This window comes from Suncus etruscus, chromosome 8 (genome assembly GCF_024139225.1).
Source record: "Suncus etruscus isolate mSunEtr1 chromosome 8, mSunEtr1.pri.cur, whole genome shotgun sequence".
NCBI lineage: Eukaryota > Metazoa > Chordata > Mammalia > Eulipotyphla > Soricidae > Suncus > Suncus etruscus.
In genome coordinates this window covers 117,429,637-117,452,160 of record NC_064855.1, presented here as the reverse complement: position 1 = coordinate 117,452,160, position 22,524 = coordinate 117,429,637, and the positions used below count along the sequence as shown (strand labels likewise).

The 22,524-nt window shown below is 37.9% G+C and overlaps 1 protein-coding gene and 1 non-coding gene across 2 annotated transcripts in view; one reads left to right on the top strand and one right to left on the bottom strand.

Annotated features, from left to right (window-relative positions):
- The window catches only part of FGF14 (fibroblast growth factor 14), a 583,803-nt gene that overhangs the window by 35,444 nt on the left and 525,835 nt on the right, over positions 1–22,524 (top strand). The gene's annotated exons all lie outside the window — the stretch shown is intronic.
- LOC126017173 (U6 spliceosomal RNA) lies at positions 21,889–21,995 on the bottom strand. Its single transcript, XR_007498830.1, has one exon. It is a non-coding gene; the product is annotated as a U6 spliceosomal RNA (small nuclear RNA).

Below are 22,524 nucleotides of genomic sequence, written 5' to 3'. Positions count from 1 at the left end.
GGCTTGGGGGGACCATATGGGACACCGGGGGATCGAACCGCAGTCTGTCCTATGCTAGCGCTTGCAAGGCAGACACCTTACCTCTAGCGCCACCTTCCTGGCCCCGATTTATTGGAACTTTATCAACATAATTGTGACAAATTAATTCTAAGAAATTAGACAGTGTTGGTGCCTATAAAGGAGTGTATTCTACTTCTCTGATCTCAAGAATTTAAATTCTGAGACTCTTTCAACTACATACTTAGAGCCAATTAAAGAACAGACTGGATGGTTTTAGTCTATCTTATTTTAAGCAAGTCTGATGTTATAATAAGGTTGAAAAATGATTCTTTGTGCTTTTGAAAAATTTATTACTTTATTAATACATTTAAGGCATGTTTTACTTGACAAGATTTAATTGACCTCTATTTTGATATAGCAATTCCTAATCACTCCAGAAAACATTCAATTCTCCCCTCTGTTTCCATAGAATTTATACTTCATTTGGTATTCAACATGACTAAGCATCTTCTTTCTGCCAGGAATTGTGTTTGGTTCTGGAGAAGTAGAAATAAATAAGACAGAATGACTGGCCAGGTGGAGCTCAATATAGCATTAGAAAGAGAGATGTAATATTGACATTATAATATCATGTGGCAGATACTGTAATAGTGAAATGGGTCACCTTTTGGACCATAACAAGTGTAGGAGACCTAACACATTACTTTTATTCATAAGTAGGATTCACAATAGGATAGAGTAAGGTTTCAAACAGATCCATGTACAAAACACATTTCAAATTATGCTATAGGTTTTTATTTTATTCCAATCTTTTCCAAAGTGGGTAGTGCTCCCATCCTGGGGGGCACTAGAACTATGAAAGCTAGAACCCTCAGCAAGTAGAGTGTACTTTCTATTTGTTCACTTACAGAATGCAGATTTCTGGGAGATAGTGAGTTTTTTTTTTGTTTTTCGTTTTTGTTTTTTGTTTTTTTGTTTTTTTTCAAAAACGGGATGGCAAATCCAATAAATTTGAGAACCTCCGGCCTAGTCAATGAGGAACCACTTCATGTTTTAAGGCAGACGGCCTAGTGGCTCATATTTTAGGAGCATACCTGGTATATGGAAGATAGATGACAAGTTGTTCCAATAGTTTGAGTTATATAATGACAGAGAAAATAGAATATGCATAGTTTGGGGCCAGAGCAGTGGCACTAGAGGTAAGGCGTCTGCCCTGCAAGCGCTAGTCTAGGACGGACCGAGGTTCAATCCCCCAGAGTCCCATATGGTCCCCCCAAACCAGGAGCGATTTCTGAACACATAGCCAGGAGTAACCCCTGAGCATCAAACAAGTGTGGCCCCCCAAAACCAAAAAAACACAAACACAAACAAAAAAGAATAAGCATAGTTTGATTAGTAGGTGGTGTTGGTCAATCATGGTGGGAAACATACCAAGGATTACTAGAATTTGATTTTTTTTCTCTCTGTGTTATTTTCTATGAATTTAAAGTGATTAAAAGCGAAGATTTATAACACTTTTGTTTGGCTCTTCATACACATCAGACAGTGCTCAACAAATTCTGCTAAAGAGAAATATAATAAGCAAAAATAGGGGATATTTTTTAACCAATGCTTTCTTACACTTTTGGTAAATCTACTGAGTGTATTAGAGGGCTAAGCCAAGATGTACAATATAAAATTCATTTTTTATTCCAGTTGGTTAAATAAACAATTCAGAGTTCTGATAACATAATGATAAAAATAATGAAACTCAATCTTGGTCTTAATGTCATGTAATAGTTACCATTTTATTTAAAGTAGAATAATCCACAGTTCTTCTATTTTATGTATTTTTTAAATGTGTCAACAGAATTATTCTTTTCATTGATAAATTAAACAGTTTAGTGATAAGGAAGTCTGAGAGGAAATGCCCTGTAGACTTTGAACTCATCATTGTAGCTTTATAGCAAAAACCATAAACTTGACAAAGACAGAGGAGCACCAAACAGAATACCTTTCCCCAAGAAGAGTATTAATGCCCTGTTTAATGCCCTGTTTAATATGGTTATGTGTATTGGACACTTCATTATCATTTGTAGTTTTGCTTCACCAATGGTATCCAGCATGGTCCTTTGGTAACTACAGTTGGAGAGGGGTACACCGAAGTTTCCCCGGACTCTGAAGCCTACTCTTGCCTAAGTAGGTTGCTCCATAGCTGGTGTGGGGATGGAAGGAACACAACCCTGTGGCTTCTCATTTGGTCACATCTGCAGCAAGCCAGTATCACCATGACTCAGCATCACTGGCACATCAGTTCTGCAGCACTGGACGCTTACAGTAGCACAGAGGGGACCAGGCAGGCTGTTCGATCTTAGGCCTTTGAGACATGGCACCTGCATCCCCCATCATGCATCTCTTGTGCTCTTGCATCTGGAGGCAACAGAAATAGTCTGAGCATTTGCATTTGCTCACCTCTGTGGAGGAGAGGAAGTACATGCTTATCTCTATTTTTGTGCTTCTGGACCTTCTGGGCTTCTGGAGCATTTCAGAGAGGAACCTTGCGGACTACAAAGATTCAGAGCTGCAAAGATGACTGCCAAACTATGTTCCATTCATACCAGTCAGGCATGGCCAAATGGGTGAGGAAGAGGGATCCCAAGGCCCAGGTGGCAAAGACACACATGCAGATGAGCAATGAGGAAACACACATGCTGTATTGACCTAGGAGCACAAAACTGTATATTCTTTATCCCTTTTTTGGGGAGCATAGTCAATGGTGCTGAAGAGAGGGTTTTAGGATCACCCAGTGACTGTGTTGGGGGCACCATAGCCACACCTGGGATGCTGGTGCAGAGACATGCAGTAATGGGGATAGAACTCAGAACCTTGCATCAGCTAAGCAAGCATTCTTCCCCATCAATTATTTTCCTGACCTCAACAAGGCAATGTCTCTGGGATGAATCCTATGACTGTTGACATGCAAATGGATGGACTCTTTCAAAGGAAAGAATTCTTCTGGCAGTCTCTTATTCTTGTTCATTTAAGGCCCAGAGGATCCAATTATTCTGCAATTTTTTATGTATTAAGTTAGAAATAGTACAGGTAATGTCACTTTTTCCAGAGTTGATGGACAATTGTGTATGCCCTCCTACTTGGTAGATTAAGGGGCAGGCATGAAAAAAATAGAATTTTCCTTTCTTTCCTTCATTTTTTTTTCTTTTTCTTTTTTTCCCCCGTTATTTGGGCTACATCTGGTGATGATCAGGGGTTACTCTTGGCTATGTGCTTAGAAATCACTCCTGGCTTGGTGGACCATATGGGATGCCTGGAGATTGAACCAAGGTCTGTTCTAGGCAGACGCCTTACCTCTAGCACCACCACTCTGGCCCCAGAATTTTTTTTTTTCATGACAACTACCCAGGACTAATTCTGACATGAAGCCATTGGATTGTTGTCAGGATCAATAAATCCTTTAAATGACTATCCATTTCTGTTAAACAGCAGCATTTTTGTGTTTTGTACAAAGAATAGTATTTTGGTTGGGAACCATCAAACGTCCTCAAATGAATGTGGAAGAAGAGCAGTTCGTTTGGGAGGAAAAAAAGGCCCATCAGCTGTGATCATAAATCAGAGGAAAGCAGAAAAGGAACTTGAATGTAGATTAACTTGTTTGCATGAGGCAAACATTTGGTTTTAATTTTGAAGGCAATTCTAGGAGGTGTGTTTGATTCTGATATTTTCTTCCTTTTTACAATGAGGAAATAGGCCTAGAGTTGAGAAGCTGGCAAAGAATTGTTATGTTAAAACACCTAGCAGGAGGTCGTTACTGTGTTAGGAGCAGAAGGAATGTTTTCTCCTGTGCTTCATAAAGCCGATTTCATGGTGTTAGGTGTGGAAATTAGAAAAAGGCTGTATTGCATTGGAGCTAGTAAATGGACCCCAACTCTCAGGGGCCTGGTAAGCAAGAGTTTCTTCTGCCCGCCCCTAATTCACCATTGTGCTGAGTAGGCAGTTTGGAGTGGAGGGTGAGGAAGCACTTTTAGGGGGAGGGGAACATCTAATTATTTCCCCTAGTGGCCCATTGGCCAGTTAGTCATGTGGGCTGGTCTCCCACATGGGGGCTGGGAACTGTCTGGAAGCAAACAGATATTAAGGACATTGCTGGGCATATGTGCCATAACCCTGTTTAGAAACAGACTGAAATTCAAAGAAATGAGGTCAAACTTCCCCATCACAAACTTGGTAATCAGTAGACTTGGTTCTAGAAACAAGTCTCTTTCTTTTCAGAGATTCTATTGGTATCCTCTACCCTAACACTGCACAAGGTTTAGTGACTTGGAATTCTGTATGGATCCAGCTTTCAAGATGGTACCCATGTTCTTCTGTACTGGGAAGAATTCTTGCTCTGGGAGAACAGATTCAGGGAAGCTCCAGAGATAGGGTGAGAAATTGAGTGAGCACTGTTAGCTGAATCTCAAGGGGAGGTCTAGCTGACTTCCTGCTCAGTGCAGGAATTGCTCAACCAGCTCCATAAGATGGCCATGGCCATACCTGTGTCCACTGGACCTTCTCATCTTATCCCCTTCTACCCAGAGGAGCATCACAGGACTTGGGACTGGAAGAGATATAAATCTTATAGATTCAAGAAAATATGTGAAAATGGTTTCCAGCTCAAAAGCCAGTTTCTTGGTTTTTTTGGAAGGAAAGAATCAGTCAGTCAGATGACAAAGTGACAATTCCAGCCTCTGGAATAATCTATTAGAGAGAAAAGATGCTAAGATACTTCCATAGTGTAGTACTTTCTCTCAGAGAAATAATTTCAAGACAAGTCATTGTAGATGACGGCAATGTAGACAATCTATGAATCCATGTAAGAGGCAGCAGAATTGTAATCTAATTAACATTTTGAGGAGAGATTTTGGATCACACCGGTGGCAATTAGGGTTTATTCCTAGATCTGCACTCTGAAATTTACTAAGGCATTATGACACACTTCTCAGGGAGTTACACTGGGTGCTTTGGGGGCAAGGATTTTGTAAGGATTGGGTTTAGGTGCAGTTGAGTTCAATGGGGTGGTTTTATTCCCCTTAGAAGGCAAAAGATTTTTTTTTTCTGCCTGAAATTTTTGCCTTTAAGAGACTCAATGCCCATGGATACGTGCATGTATCATTGGTATCTATTCTGCAGTTAATATGTATTTGGGGCTTCATGAAGTGAAATAGGGTCAGGATTCCATTCACTGTACATGCTCCAAGAACTGGATGAATTTGGTTTACCAAAGCCTTGTGTTTACCAAGCTAGTACCTACAAGACTGTCTTAACTTGGGTTCTCCATGTCCCTTTGTCCTCTTAGACGACACAATCCCATCCATTTGTATTTGTGATGATAATTTTCCACCCTTTGTCCTACAGTAGGATGACTTTCCCTACAGAAATGGAATTGAAGTGCCAAGATATGGTTTCAGAGATGAGGGGCATTTGGGTTCATTCTTGCTCTCTCTTGACCCGTTTGTAAATGTGAAGATATTGCTGCAGGTTTCTGGAGTTAGGTGGCCAGGACTGAGACTTGCTGTCAAAATCCTGAAGGAAGTCCAAAATCCATGATGGGGAGTCACCTTGAAAGTAGGAACATTAGCCCTAGCAATTCTCAGGGTACTGGGCCCAAACCCACCGCTCCTGCCTTGCACCCTCCTAAAGAACTCTGAGATAGAGGGAAGGTGAAGAAGTACTTAGCTCAAGTTGGGCCTCAGAAGCTGTGTGTAGTGGCTGTGAAGTTTTCCTGTTATTTTAAGATTTTAAGTTTGGGGTAAGGTTTGTTATGCACCTGTGGAAAACAACAGACCTTTGGGAATTACTTCTTTTCATTGTGGTTTTTTTCCCCCCTCAACTCTGGTATTCTTCCTATTTATGGAAGAACAAATTTAAATCATTGAATTATGAAGTAGTGTATTTCATAGCGATTGTCACACAATAGCAGGCCAGGGAATTGGAGTGGAATGTTATCTTATTTGATCAAAGAGTTCCAGACTAAGAATTCATCTATGCTGCTAGCTCAGAAGAGAGATATTATACAATTTATTTCCCAACAAGTGTGTGTGTGCTTTTATCTGTTTTAAGATTTTATGTCTGAGCTTATTTTATCTGTTAAATCATATTGTGGAGTTTTGAAAAAGATTATGCTAAGGACATTTTTATTAGCAGTCTATTATAGGTAAAAGACTGAATATAGAAGATGCTGCTTCTTGGCAAGGAGGTGTGTGTGTGTATGTGTGTGTGTGTGTGTGTGTGTGTGTGTTGCATGCACACATATTTCAGTCAGGCTATGTAGCCTGGGGAAAAGAAGAGGACTAGAATATTCAAGAATAGATATGTGGTCTGCAAAGGGCATGCAGCCATATATACGGAGCCCCTGAGGCACTGAAGAGTTCAATAAATATACATGTAAATTGCTCATCAAATACAAATTTATTTGGATGTCCGTTGCCTTCCCTAAACATTTTTATGTGATTATCATCACGTAGGTTATTACTGAAGAAACATTACATTTATTAAAATAATGATTTTTAAATGATTGTTTCTTTGAATGCCAGTAGTATGATGAAGCTCTTGTGCCTTTCTGCCTTTTCAGTTGCTCCTTTGTACCTTTGCTTGCTGCAGGCTCAGGAGGAATGGGCTCTAGTTTGGTAATTTCAGTATTTCCCAGACAATGGGGAGGAGGATGGCTGGGTGTGAACAGCTTTTGCAAGACTGCAATTTATGAATCGCCTCAAGAGGCAGCAGAATTATATTTTAATTGACTTTTTTTGGGGGGGATTTGGACCATAACCAGCAGTGTTCAAGGGTTACGACAGGATCTGCATTCTTCAGAAATTACTCCTGGCAGGCTCAGGGGACAATTTAAGGTGTCAGGAATCAAACTTTGGTTGGCCTCTTGCAAGGCAAATGCCCTCCCCACTGTACTAGGGTTCCACCCCCTAATTAACACTTTAAAAATCTCTTTTATTTTTAGTTTTAATTGGATGAGATAAAAAATATTTTTATGGGCCCAGAGAGATAGCACAGTGGTGTTTGCCTTGCAAGCAGCCGATCCAGGACCAAAGGTGGTTGGTTCGAATCCCGGTGTACCATATGGTCCCCGTGCCTACCAGGAGCTATTTCTGAGCAGACAGCCAGGAGTAACCCCTGAGCACCACTGGGTGTGGCCCCCCCAAATAAAAAACAAAAAAAATATTTTTATGATATTATCTTCTTCCATTAGAACATACTCTTTTTTTATGTACTCTAAATTTAATTTCTTGGTTTACTTTTTATCAGTTCAACAAATGTTAGGAGCAAGAGAGAATCATTTACATAAACAATGCATTATTGTTGGAAACATAATTAATTCATAGAAATAGAGCCAGTTTCTAGAGTTAGCTCACAGAAAGATAGTAGGATAAACGAATATAATATATATGTTCATACATTAATAACATAAATATTTTTCTATGTTTCCCCAGACCAACATAGATATAGAACTATTTGTGTATATGTAAGTTTATTTACTTATGTAAACAAAACATGTATATGAAAGCTGGGAGGTGGAGATCAAACTTGAAGCTAATGCATATGACCCAAGTGAGGGAGTTTAAGAGAGATACAGCTAATTGATTTAAGAGAGAAACAAAAATCCAAAGTCCAACCATGAATCAATGGATTAAGAAGTTGTATTTATATACAGTGGAAGATGATGAAGGTCTAAGAAAGATAAAAAAATACCAGTTGCCACAATGTGGAAGGAACTAGAAGATACTAGAAGGAATTAGAAGATATCACACTAAGTGGATGGAGTCAGCCATGTTGAAATGACTCCACTAGGAGGACTTAGTACATGATGAAGATTTCCAAGACAGCCTCATATTTGTGTCAAGGAAGTATTAGGGTTAAACACAATGATTGCTTTCAACCTCAGGAATGGTCTTCTGAGACCTGCTTCATGTAAGGCAAGTCTACTTTTTGCCATTTGGAAGATTTACCAAGGAAACAAAGGCTATTCCATTATAAATATACACATTTATGCTTTTAGCAACTAACATAAAGATTATAGTAAAATATAGGGTCACCAATAGTATCTCCTCTATAATAATAAAGTAACAATAATATAACTATAATTTTTTTTGAAACTAGCTATTGTATCCACATGACCTAAAATGATTTATGTACTTTTGCGTCCATCTCTGTGGAAACAAGGAAGCTGAAAGTATTTTGGAGTTAAGATATTAAAATACAACTAAACCATGACCTAAATCTTTCTTCAAAAAATATCCTGATACGGGCCGGGAAGGTGGCGCTAGAGGTAAGGTGTCTGCCTTGCAAGCGCTAGCGTAGGATGGACAGCAGTTCGATCCCCCGGCGTCCCATATGGTCCCCCCCAAGCCAGGGGCGATTTCTGAGCCCATAGCCAGGAGTAACCCCTGAGCGTCAAACGGGAGTGGCCCAAAAACCAAAAAAAAAAAAAGAAATCCTGATAGACCTGTCAGAATGCAGTAGGTCGTTAAATTCTAGTCCTCTGAAAATGGCAATATCTTCCTGTTTGACATTAAATATAATGGTAAAGAATAAAGGCTATAAATTTGTAGGGGTAGATAGAAAAAAAATCAACCAAACTAGTGAAAATGGTAGCAAGACAAAGAGTTCCCAAGGGCTGTCACGAGCAGATGCTTGGAAATCACATTAAATAATCAAATCAGAAAAATTTCCTTCAACTTAAGAAAGTGCTTTTTGTTTTTCGTTTTAGGATAACAATAAACTTTTGGGTTTTTTGTTTTTGTTTTTGGGCCACACCTGGTGTCACTCAAGGGTTATTCCTTGGTATGCAATCAGAAATCGCGCCTGGCTTGGGAGACCCTATGGGAAGCCAGGGGATCGAACCTCGGTCGGTCCTAGGTCAGCTGTGTGCAAGGCAAATGCCCTACCGCTGCGCCACCACTCTGGCTTCAACAAATGTTTGTTTTAATGGCAGGATCTTGCTAGGGAGAAAGGATCTTTAGCATAAGAATTTAGTTGAATATATTTTAACATAGAGAGTTCTTAAGAAAGTTGCAATTAGAAATCTACATATTTTTTATCTCTTTGTAATTGACAAAGATACGTTAGCATTTATTAACTCATGAAATATACTGGCATCATAGCACTAATTTCCCAGTTGACTTATCTTATGAAATGCAGTAAAGTGATAAACTCTCAAAGTCACTATTTTTTTAACAAATGATCAAACCAATGTTATTCTTATTAAGAATTGAAAAAATAGGTTAATAAGAATATGATTTTTCCAAAAGTAAATCAGCAGTCATAATAACTGAAGGTTATAACCAGCTCTTCCAAATAGGTAGCCATTTAATTTTGAAATAATGAATTTCACATTTAATTAAAAGAAACTAGTGCAAGATTATATCTCTGATACAGCTCATCTCAGAGTTACATTAAGTAGCTCTGATATTTAATGTTTTTCAAATATTTCTCTCATAATAACCAGTTTTATTGCATTTTATGTGATAGCAAAGTGTTATTAAAGTTAAATCTATTTGTAGGAGATTAAAATATGTCTTAATTAGATTTAATTTTATTAACATACTCATTATTTTTAATTAGTTTTTCTTCTGAAAATTAAACCCTTTTATTTTTCAATAGCTTCTCAAATAATCTCTCCTTATGATATGTGAGGTTTTCAGTCTTTATGACACAAGTATTTCTCAGTATTTTAATGTAGTTTTAAGTTTGTTACAAAGTTTGATTTTTTCTACACTTCTACATACACCAGGAATGAGGTTATTTGGGTTTGTATTGGGTACAAATATAATAGTCTCATAGTTGAATATGGGAGAGGAAAAACACTTGTTGAACATTCAAGTGCTATGATTTTGATTTTTGTTTGTTTGCTTGTTTGTTGTGTTTTTGGGACACATCCAGTGATGTTCAGGGGTTACTTTTGACTATGTGCTCAGAAATCGGTCCTGGTTTGAGGGACCATATGGGACGCCGGGAGATCGAACTGTGGTCTGTCCTAGGCTAGTGTGGGTAAGGCAGATACCTTACCACTTGTGCCACTGCTCTGGCCCTTCAAGTACCATGTTAACTTGGTGCTAAATATTTGGAGACAAAATAATTTATTTTGGTGCAGGTAAGATTAAGTGTAAGACCTTTTTATCATTCAGTTCAATTTCAACTATACTGTTTCAATTATTCAATTATAATACAGTTCTATTGTAATGATTGAAGAGTTCACCTCAGATTGAATATTTAACATCTTAGGGCACAAGCACTCCTACTTATCTTGATATATCTAATACTTCTCTTTGCTTTGTGCTCATGAAATATTGATTGAATTCAGTTTGGCAGGTAGAAGGTAGAATAGCTTCTCTAGGATAAAAAATTTAGCAAGTGAGATGAGTGAAGAATGGCGAGGAAAAGGGCAGAATAAAGGTGAAGGAAAGTCAGTTCTAGACAAATCAAGAAGGAACCAAAGCCTTGTAAAGCATTTGGGAAGATGGTGATTTAGAAAGATTTGATGACTGATTACAGAGATAAAATGGCAAATTCAGGTCATAATTTGAAGGGTCTCGGCTTGCCTGAAACAAATCTCGACTCTTCTGATTCAACCAGAATCTGGAAGTTGTAAGGAAGTTGCTAGAAGTAATGTAACCAGAAAGAAGGTCAGAACTATAGAGCAAGCAGAAGGAGAATAAACCATATTGGTCTTGAAGAAGGAGAAAAAACAGACTCCACAGAGTGATGTCTGTAGGAACTTGGGTGCATGATACCATAAAATCAGACCACAGCTCTAAAGTTCTTCTTCTGGACTGTACTTTGAGAGAGACAAATATTATATGATGTTTAAGTTAGTGATGGTTAAGGGTCTCTTTCATCTGTTTAAGATTTGGCTATGACAAAGAAGGTTCAGTTTGGGAAATGTGGTATCTGATGTTGTTTTAAAGCTCAAGAATGAAAACGTAGTAGTATCAAGGCTTGGATACCAAAGGAATTCATCATTGAAACCATGAGGATGTGTAAAAATCACTGAAGGTGGAAGTATAGAGGAAGTATAGTATATAGGGGACCCATGGATGAGGGGACATCAAGAATAAAAGAGAAGCAAGTCAGGAGGAAAAGTCAGAGGAACAGGCGAAGAACAGTCAGGGGCACTTAAAAATATGTGGTCATTGTTATTAGATGCTGCAGTGTCTTCTAGGAGAATAAGGCTTGAGAAGAGGCCATAGGATTTGGGAATGAGAGAGCATGCTTGATCTGCTCTAAAGTTTCCATTGAAGGCACTGGACAGTTAGCTCATGAATTGTTGCAGAGCTAATATGAAATAAGAGATTTGGCTGCAAAGAAAAAGAGAATTGTATTAGCCATATTGAAATTTAAGGATGTGACAACCAAATGCAAATGAGATCTTGGACCAGATCTTTCCTTGACCAATTTAACCTTAAAATGCAATTGGGGGGAAGTTAAAATATGCCCTTTGGTATTAGTGGAAACCAAGAAAATGGCTTTTTTAAATGTCTGACAATGCTGATTTGAATGTATAGGAAAATGTTATTTAAAAAGTTATAGCAAATAGCATAGGGGTTGAATATCTCAGTGTCTGTGATATATTTTTAAATAGAATTCATCAGCATAAAAATAAAAGGATTTTTTAAAAGGTGGGAACATACCATGGTTTCCACGCAGAGCTCAGTAGTAGAAATAAACAGTTTAAGTTAGTTACCTTTTGTTTTTTTCACATAGTACAAAAAATTGTGGCCAGTCTCTGATGATTTCTGGGACACATGACTCTTGGATAATGTTTCATAGGGTTTCTGTAACATTAAAGAAAATTGTTACCCTTTTTAATGATTTCTCCCTTTCTATTGACCTTCCTAACTATTTTTTACTTGCTCATTCTCGTACTTGAGAACAAGGAATTCAAATAAGTGCTCTTGCTTTATTCAAGTCTGAGAATAGAGTTAATAGTTGACCCTAAGTTTCTCTGATTCCATTGCTTTTATTTATAATCATTAGAAAAGTCTTTGTATTCAACTCGAAGAAATGAATTGGCATAATCACACAAAACGTGGACAAACTCGCAGTTTATACATCCTCCCACTTATTCCTGACTTATTTTCTTTATTTTTGTTTTTAAATTTTAGGCTTCATTAATTTTAGAAACAGATAAAGCCAGATTTGAGTACTTTTCTTTTAGATACCACTGGTTTGCAAGAATTTAAGTGTTCGTAATTTAGGGGTCCAATTATACCGTACCATGTCCTCCACAAAGAGCGGACACACCAACACTCTCTTCTTTTGGACTCCCCCAGTCTTTCAGCTCATATCTAGACATCTTGAATAATTTCCACTCTATGTTCAGAGCTAAACTTTGTTTTCCCCAGATCCTGTCTCCTGCTTTGTTTCTTGATACACCACCTAGGAGTGAGATCATCTTACTATTTGCTCTTCTCCTTCTGCCTTATTTCCCTCTGCATGACCCCCTTAACTTCCATGCATGTTGGAACTTGTTTTCTCTTCTCAGCATCAGATGTGTTTTAAAGAAAGATGCTGTCAGGAGGCCTAGCCCTCTCTGCTCTGCCTTCTCACCCTGCTCTTCCCTTCCACACTAGCTCATAGGCAAGGTTTCTTTCTTCATCTCCTGTTTGTAGCTTGGTATTAACACTCCTGTACCTTAGGATGGAGCGGGGGAGGGCTTTGTTCTAAATTCCTCCCTTAATATTATTAATAATAGTAATATTATATTAATATATTATGTCAAGGGTTTTCCATTCCATTTTTAAAATTTTCTGAAGTAAATTGCATTGTTTTCCTGTAGTGAATGTTCCTAGCTTTAATATGAAACTTCATTAACAGCACCATTGTGCTTAAATCTAAGCCTCCCAGTCTTTTTTCTTTTTCTTCTTTCTTTTTTTTTCTGGGCCACACCCGGTAACACTCCTGGCTATGCACTCAGAAATTGCTCCTGGCTTGGGGGACCATATGGGACCCCGGGGGATCGAACCACTTTCTGTCCTAGGCTAGCATGGGCAAGGCAGATGCCTTACCTCTTGCACCACTGCTCTGGCCTCTAAGCCTCCCAGTCTTTGTAACTGGTCTGTAAATGCCAACACTGTTTCCTAAACCATTTCGAAGTCTCTATGCTTTGGGGATTCTAGACAGAAGTATATTAATTTTCTGTCTTCTACATACTTTATTCTCCAACTTGGTGCCACCTAGGTCCATAGACATTTTCCTTCCTTGATTACTCTCTCTTCATACCTGGTTAGAGCCAGGAAGATGGTGGGAAGCAGCTTGGGGGAAGATATGGCTGTGTAGCCAGAAGCCTGTAAATTAGTGAATCTTGTAAGATCACCAGGATCTACACCTAATACTGCAAACATTTCTATACTTATAATAGAAAATATTATCAAAATTAATTATAAGCAAACCTCAGTGAAGGTCATGGTCAGTCATGATGGAGAAATTCTTCATGTGATTTTTGTATTTTTTAAAAATATATTTATTTATTAGGTTTAATCATCATGGTTCCTGTTCAGTGAGACAATTGTGATTTCCCATATATTTAAACAAAACCAAATATTTTAAGAATCTAAGGGCCAGAGTGATAGTGCAGGGGTAATGTACTTGCCTTGTACATAGCAGACTTGGTTTGATGGATGGATTTGTATATGTCCCCCAGAGCATTGCTAGGAGTGATTCCTGAGCACAGAGCCAGGAGCAAGCTCTGAGCAGCACCAGGCCTGGCCCAAAATAGCTACCCCACCCAAGTAGAAATAATAATCATTTGAAAATGTAAATAGCCACTGTGTTGTTTAGATGACTCTGCCTGCAATTTTGGCAACATGTACTATCATAAGATACTTGCATTTTGCTTTAAGAGAATAAGAGAGGCCAGATCTCTGCGATTGTGTGGATGCTTATCTCTGAAATTGACTAGTCCTAGACATTCACAAAGTGGGAACCATACAGCCAATGAGCCCCACTTTCTTTGATAAGCTGCTTTTTATTTTCCATGAATCTCCTTCACATCTATCTTAATCCAACTATGTGTGTAGAAATAAGAAAGCAGAAAAAAAAATAATGTTTCTGCAAACACTAATTCTTAAGTTCTAGGTAATTCTCTAAGCAATTTTATACTTTTTGCATTAGACTCGCTCAAAGCCCCACAATATCTTTAGCAAAGAGAAGCACTTTGCTCAGAGCCCCTTAGCTAATAACTGGTGGTTCAGGATTCAAATGGAGGTAGACAAGACTTTTTTTTTTAACTTTATTTATTTATTGATTTATTTTGGGGCCACACCTGGCAGTGCTCAGGGGTTTCTCCTGGCTCTATGCTCAGAAATTGCTTCTGGAAGGCTAGGGGACCATATAGAATACTAGAAATCTAGCCAGGTCCCTCCTGGGTAGGCCACATGCAAGGCAAACCCCCTACTACTGTGCTATCACTCCGGACCCTAAAAAGGCTCCTTTAATGGGCAAACTAGGGTGCTTGCTTTATAAGTAGAACCTGAGTTGCAGATTTCAACAGTGTTTTCCTGGATTTCTGCACCCTGGCTCTATTTGCTGTGAGCTTTCTCTGCAGTAGGGCATTCTAATTGCTCTAGGATGGAACAGTGGCCCCAGAGGGTAGTAGGCGACCAAGCCACCCAGTTCAGCTGCTGCCCAATGCAGTCATATCTGTCTGTCTGCTGGTCCCATTTCTGGGAGAGATCTTGCAGTCTGATGGAAATGTAACATATAAACATGCGCCTCTGCTAACCTGGATGGTATAGGAGGAATTTGCCATGATTAAGAAGTGGTAGGTTGGGAGTGTGGGCCATAGAGGTAACTCAAATGGCAGGAACGCATGTTTTGCACGCTAGAGGACTGAGTTTGATCCATAGTACCACATGTTTCAATCAACTACTGGAAATGACTCTTGAGCACTTCTGGGTCTGGTCCCAAATAACCACCCCTCCACACCAGAGAGACCCCAGAGATTGCATATGTGTTCAGTATTAGAGCATATGCCTTACAAGTATGAGGTCCTTGTTTGACCCTCCCCAGCACTACAAATACGTAAATTAATAAAAATTGACTTGATGTGTTATTTTCAATCTGCTGATATAGTTTTGTTTATTAGTTTTGGGGCCTTATTCAGTAGTTTTCATGGAGTTACCCCTGACTTGGTACTTGGGAGTCACTCTTGGCAGTACTCAGGAGACCAAGTATGATGTAAGGGATAGAACTGGGGTCTGCCATATGCAAGGTAAGCACCTTACCTCTGCACAACTTCTCTAGCCCTGTAGAGTGATTACTTCATATAGTTAAAGGTGGAACTGTCCAAATATTTAACAAGGGAATAAATTCAACTTCGTAACTATATAGTTTATCCTGCATATTTATTTGAAGAATGAATTCCTACATCACCTAGTCTTTCCATTTTGTTGACATGCCTTTTAATAAATTATAATTATTTTTCCATCTCAGATGTCCATGTCAATATAGACCAGAGGATCATTATGATATTCTTTACCAATAAAGAATAATTTCCTTTTAAAAATGAGTTGCTGAGTGTTCGCTTACATAAATCTCTTTAATGTGAAGAAAAATAAGAGAATTTAAAGTGAAACAATTGATTTAACCTACTAATGGAAATTGGGTTGTGTCCCAGTTGTGTGACTCAGAGGGACATTGGACAGTGGGGTTTGGAATTCGGGAGGAAAGGCACATACTCTTTCCTTTATTTGTTGTTGAGACTGTTACATTGATATTTTAGGTTGCCAGTTTTTCATTCATTTAACTATTTACCATGGATTCTGTTTATAATGACAGATCTTTATTAACATGCAGTTTTATGGAGAAGAATCTTAGGAATACCATGTTCGATGAATGCATTTGTTTTCGCTGTGCTTTTTTTGGAGGAGGGGCATCAGGCAACTAGTAGGAATTTGTTTTTGAATATTATGGTCTTAAAGATCAGGCAAATACAAGCATTCCTAAATCTAAAATTCTATGTTTATAACTTACTGCTTCAGTTATTCCTGCTTTGTAAATTTTTGTCATTGTTTGATTTAAATCACTTTAAATGCTATACTATATCTGAAGTGTTCAGGGTTCATTTTTGATTCTGTGTCCATGGATCACTACTGGCAAGCCTCGGGGAACCAATTTTTGGTGCTGGGGATTGAACCTCATGAGAGGCAAGTACCCTATCCATTGTATCTGTTCCAGCTTTAGAGACAAAAATAATTTTATATAACAGTGAAAATGGATTTGAGCTTGATTATGTAGTCAAAATTTGTAATAGTCTGCTCAGGCTGCTATAACAAAAATAACACAAACTGAATGACTTAACCAGCAAAAATCTCTCTTCATACTTTTTGAGTCAGGGAAGCCCAGATCAGAGAACTTGCAAATTGTCTCATGAGAATCTATTGCCACACTTCCCATAGCTACAAGAGAGGGAGATAGTAAAGAGATAAGTCGGGAAGAAATATCCAAAGGAGAAAAGTGAGAAAGGACAAAGAGAGGGGAGAAGTAGGAGGAGAAGTGTAGAGAGGGAAGATAATAGAGAAAAAAAGAGAATTATGCCTCTTGTGTCTCTTCTTACAAGGCCACTAATCGCATTTATGAGACTTCTGCCTTCATGACTCAATCAGCAATACCCTTATTGCTCTCATCTCCAAATGCTCCATGTCCAGTGCTCTCACATTTGGAATAAATATTTCAGTGTAAAGTATTTGGATTACAGAAGGATTTGGAGAGCAATTTGGAACTCACAGAGGATTTTTAACTTGATGACTAGTTAGGAAAGGTACTCTAGTTGCAATGTGAAGAAGTGATAAATGAATTTTAGGGATCAACAGTGTTGAAGAGACCAATGAAGAGACTGGTGCAATCAGTTACTCCAAATGCGAAATGTTGGGGTCATAGAGTTGGGAATGGATTGAAGATAAGAATTTTCATCACAAGATAATAAAGTGAAGAAGTATTGATGAGTGAGCCAGTATGGGAACATGGCAGTATGCTTATTTCAGACTTGTAATACTGGGAAGAAGAGTTTGTGGATAAGAAAGTGTATCTCATTTTTGTAAATTTTGTGTTTGAGGAATTCTGGGACTTTTAAATGAAGGATTATAATAGATATTTATTGGAATATCTATTTCTATTAGATAGATATCTGTCTCAGAAACATAGGTTGGTTGTTTAGCTATGGGAATGATAACATTTTACTGGTATTAAGGTGTTGAATTTCTCATAGATGACCAGGGTTCTAGACCTAAAACCTTGAAAAAAGCTAATAGTGATGACTTCAGTGTTGAAGGAGAGGTGCAGAAACAGATGAAGAAAAAATACGCAGAAAGACATAATGTAGCAGCTTATTACTAAATGACTGGATAAGAAAATATCAAGGCAACAAATGGAACTGACCAGTGATACAAAGGCAAGAGATTCTTTTATACAATGTAGTCTCTGAAATTTACTTTATAATAGAACTGTATATAGATGCTCTGTTGGCTTCCTGAGAAATCTTTTCAAGCACCTATCTGCATATAAACATCTTGTAAAAAGTAGTACTACAAAGACATTCAAGGGGTGGGGGGACCTGTAGGCAATCTCAGGCACAAATGGTCCAGCAAATCTATGGTCATGCTTTTATGGACTGTGATAATTTTTTCTATAATCCAAAGATGCTTCTTTTACCAGGAATTTTCTTTCTTTCTTTTTTTTTGTTATAGTAGTTTTCTATTTCTTGTGAACTAAAAATATGGACTACATTTATTTTTAAAAAGTCACCTTTAGACTTTGATTTTATGTGATATTTATAGAAGAGGAAAGTGAATAAGGTACCTTTGTTTCTTGTAGGGCAGGAATATAGGAAAGGTGAGGGGATAAGTGGCTGGGACTTAGAGCAATCTATTAGAAGGGAAGACACTTTGAGGGGAAACTATTTATCTCCTAGACACACACCTCAAAAAACCAAACCAAACCAAACCCTAGATTCTGAGAGCACTGAAGACTAGAGTAGTTTATCCTGATGTCACAGTAAATGTAGATAAGGTTTGAAGCAGCTCTAAAATGACTTGTCTCCTTGCTAGTCAACATTTCCCATATTTAAAAAAATCTTTTATGTGTCATCAGTAAATCATCTAATGTGTTTATAAATTTTAAAATATCAAATTAAAAGGTTTTAGTAAAGTGTTGGAGGTGTGTGTAAATGTTTGTAGATATAAATAATCTGATTGAGTACATTACAATGGTGAAAGCTTTAAGCATATAGCTTTCAAGAAATTAAAAAGGCTCATAACATGAAACATATAACTACTTTCCAGCCATAATCATTCCATAAGGGACATAGCCTACTTATAAAAAAAAAAGGTGTGTTTTAAATGTTTGCTTAGGCGGAGATTCTTTCCTTTCAGAAAGAACTGTCATAAATGGATCATGAATCCAAGTTTTTCCACTATAGTGGTTCAGAATAGAAGTAGAAATTCATAGTGGAGCCTAATTCCTTTCCTTCCATCAGAGGTTGGATTTATTTTAATCAGTAGGTAAATAAGGCTCCCTGGCTCCTTCTTCCTTTCTCCTGTAATACTCTTACTGTGGGAAACCTTCAGCTCTCAGACAGTCAATGCAGAGGCCCAGATGGTAAGAAATGGCTGCCTCCTGCATGCCATCTTTGAATGAGCCATTTTGAAAATGGACTCTCAGTCCTGTCATGCCCAAGGACAGTCATAGTCCTGCTTCTGAGTAACTGAGTGCAGACTCCTATGTGCCCTTGAGGCAGCATAGGTCTTTAGACTGTTCCTAGATCTCTGACCCGGAGAAAACATCTGATGGTAAATGTTTTTGTTTCAAGGCACTAAACTGCAGTAATTCCTTATACATAAACTACCACTCCCATCCAAGCCCTTTTAATTTAGATGAAACATGGTTAAAATAGAACTTTAAATATTGTGGAATTGAGTAAATAATATTGAGTTAATACAGTTAATCAATTGAGTTAATACAGTATTTTTTGGGGGAGAGCACATCCAATTAGAGAAATATGAGAAATATAAGATGTGGGTTCCCTTATTATTTTTTTATTGTTTTTTGGGCCACACAGGGTTTCTGGCTCTGCCCACAGGGATCACTTATGACCATCTGTCTATATATTTCTGTTGAAGAACCTGAATTTATCCTATCTTAGTTCAAACTCATGGGTTCTTAATGAGCTTAGGTGAAAACCAAGGAACCAAATACTTTTATGATTTTCACTTTCTTCTTAGAAAAACTCAACTTTCAACTTCCTAGGGAGCACTAAGATGATGGTGGAGGTGAAAAGTCTGCCACAGAGGCAGGCTGGAGGATGGGGAGGAAACTGGGGATATTGTTTAAGAATGATAAATGCTAATGAAAGGATTGGTGTTGGAACACCCAATCATAAATATCTTTGTAACTCACTGTGATTCAGTTAAAGAATGTTTAAAAACAACAACAAAAAGGTTCCTAGCTTTAATGTTTCTATTGATAGAAGAAAAACATAACCTTTTTTTTTTTTTTTTTGGTTTTTGGGCCACACCCAGTGGTGCTCAGGGGTTACTCCTGGCTGTCTGCTCAGAAATAGCTTCTGGCAGGCACGGGGGACCATATGGGACACCGGACACCGGGATTCAAACCAACCACCTTTGGTCCTGGATCGGCTGCTTGCAAGGCAAACACCGCTGTGCTATCTCTCTGGGCCCAAAATAACCATTTTTTAAAACTTTGAGATATGCATGTTGTATTATCTTTGTGGCTTAAAATTTTGCAGAGGTTTGTTCCTCCTCCCCAAGTGACATAAGTGTGGAAACTATCATTCTCTGTTTATCCAACATATTCAAGCCAGACAATATGAAGAGCTAATAGTATGACATCAAATCTATTTTGGGATTTGTAGTGATTTAAAAATGTTGACATAGAGAGTCTAACTGAGAGAATTTGTGACCTGAGGAAAACTGCTTTCATATGAAATTAAGATGAGATATAGGAAAGATGGGAAAATAATCAGAGATTATTTGTATATGGTGCCCATGTGTTGCCTGGGTACCTGGCACCTGAGCATATGCCATCTGCATTTTCCCTCTTGAGATGAGGACTTTCTTACTTTCATGCTGGGTTGTGTACAAGAATCTCTCTACCTTTGGAAAAGCCCACGCTTGCTATTGGAGCATGTTACTCCCTTTTTCTTATCCTCTCACTTCCCTACCTCAATGCCTCCAAATAAAACCTGTTTTTACTTTAAATAAAAAGGGAGGATGTTTTGTGTTTAAAGGAAGAGTTGTTTATATCTATAGAACCAAGATTCACAAGTTTCAATCGCACCTATTTAGGGTTGAGGAGTAGAGGAAAAGCAAATAGATAGTATTTGATATGAATTCAGTTCTCAGTGTGGCTGTTGTGTATCAGAAAATCTTAACAGCAGTACATCTTTAGTTTGAGAATCTTAGTTTGGGTGAGATGTGTCTGTCCTGGCATTGTAGAAAATTTTACCTGAATCCCAGTCCACTGACCTGTGCTCAATAGATTTCAAGATGCCAGTTTCTCTACCCCTTTCTTCAATTCTGGCAAGCAGAAATCATTCTCCTACTTTACTATGGCTGAGTTGAGAGACACTAGTCCATATAAAGTCATAGGTTGAAGATCACAATAGGAGGAAATTACTAAGAAGTCCTTCCTTCCTTCCTTCCTTCCTTCCTTCCTTCCTTCCTTCCTTCCTTCCTTCCTTCCTTCCTTCCTTCCTTCCTTCCTTCCTTCCTTCCTTCCTTCTTTCCTTCCTTCTTTCTTTCTTTCTTTCTTTCTTTCTTTCTTTCTTTCTTTCTTTCTTTCTTTCTTTCTTTCTTTCTTTCTTTCTTTCTTTCTTTCTTTCTTTCTTTCTTTCTTTCTTTCTTCCTTCTCTTTCTCTCTCTCTTTCTTTCTTTCTTTCTTTCTTTCTTTCTTTCTTTCTTTCTTTCTTTCTTTCTTTCTTTCTTTCTTTCTTTCTTTCTTTCTTTCTTTCTTTCTTTCTTTCTTTCTTCTCTCTTTCTCTCTTTCTCTCTTTCTCTCTTTCTCTCTTTCTTTCTTTCTTTCTTTCTTTCTTTCTTTCTTTCTTTCTTTCTTTCTTTCTTTCTTTCTGTCTGTCTGTCTGTCTGTCTGTCTGTCTGTCTGTCTGTCTGTCTGTCTGTCTTTCTTTCTTTCTTTCTTTCTTTCTTTCTTTCTTTCTTTCTTTCTTTCTTTTCCCTTTTACTTTCTTTTTTCAAAGATACAAATATCTACAAACTCAAATTTCCAGGTAACAACCTATACATTTTATATTTTATGCTGTATTGGAAGCTGTTATCTTCCAGAGAAGGGATTCTCAAATTATAGTGTGCAACAGAATAATATGAAGTATTTATTTAATCACACTTTTATTCCTGGATCTCCAGAGTTTTGATTCAGCGCATCTAAAAAGATTTTGCATTTCTATCAAGTTCCCAAGTGACATTATCATATCCCCAAGACACATTTTGAGAACCATTATTTTAGAATAAACTAACTTTTGCCTGAGTAGTGTTGGGTCAGTCTTTATTAACTTTGCAATATTCTGTCTGTTAGGTGTGATATATTTCTATTTCCTTTTTCACAGTTGCCTTTTCTACTTGCTCCATGATCCTTAATCGTGTTCCTTAATTCACATTTTTTGCTTTCATGGATAAAGGGAAAATGTCTCTTCTCCATTTTACTTCTCTCACTGACCATATTTTCTCTGATTAAAAAACATTTGAGAGTTGATTTTCACCCTCTGCATTCTGCTTGTATCATTTCTCAAGGTGGCCTATCTTTAGGGCCTCTGTTCCTTATGGGTGGGTCAAGAACATCTCTACAGTTGACAATATTCCAGGGCCACTTTGTTTTGATAAGCTGTTGTCACCATTGGAACACATTTTCATCTGTGTGCAGGGGCCATGTCAATCTTTTCTGTATCATTCCAATTTTAGTATAAGTGCTGCCGAAGTGAACACCGGAACTCATTTTCAGAAACTATCTGACTTGGAGATCCTTTTCTGAGGCTGTCTTTTCTGATTTCTGATTTCTTGGAACTCCTTTCCTATGGGGACATTTGATTGTTTTATATAAATTTATAATTTTGTACTTGCCTACATCCAAGTGTATCTGTGAATTTCTTGCCCACTCATACATCCTCAGTGAGCCGTTTCTATCAGATTGTGCTGGGTTATCCTGTATAAATAGATGGCTCGTGGTCATCTGCATCCTTAGAGTTGTCACTGTGTCCTATCCTTTAGGAGTTAGTCAAATGCTGCTTTTTCAAAAAACAGCCAGAGAACAATCTTCGGGAGACTATCACTATTTTTATTTATGTATTCATTACCCTTTGCTGCAGGTTGTTCATAAACTCCCTATATGTGTATGACTCATTTTCAAGTCTGTAGGAGAGAGAAGATGATTTTCCTTCCCCCTTCTGTGTTCTCAGCTAAAATCCCTGTTATAAAAAAACCACAGAACAAGACAAAAACCGACCACTTATTAACA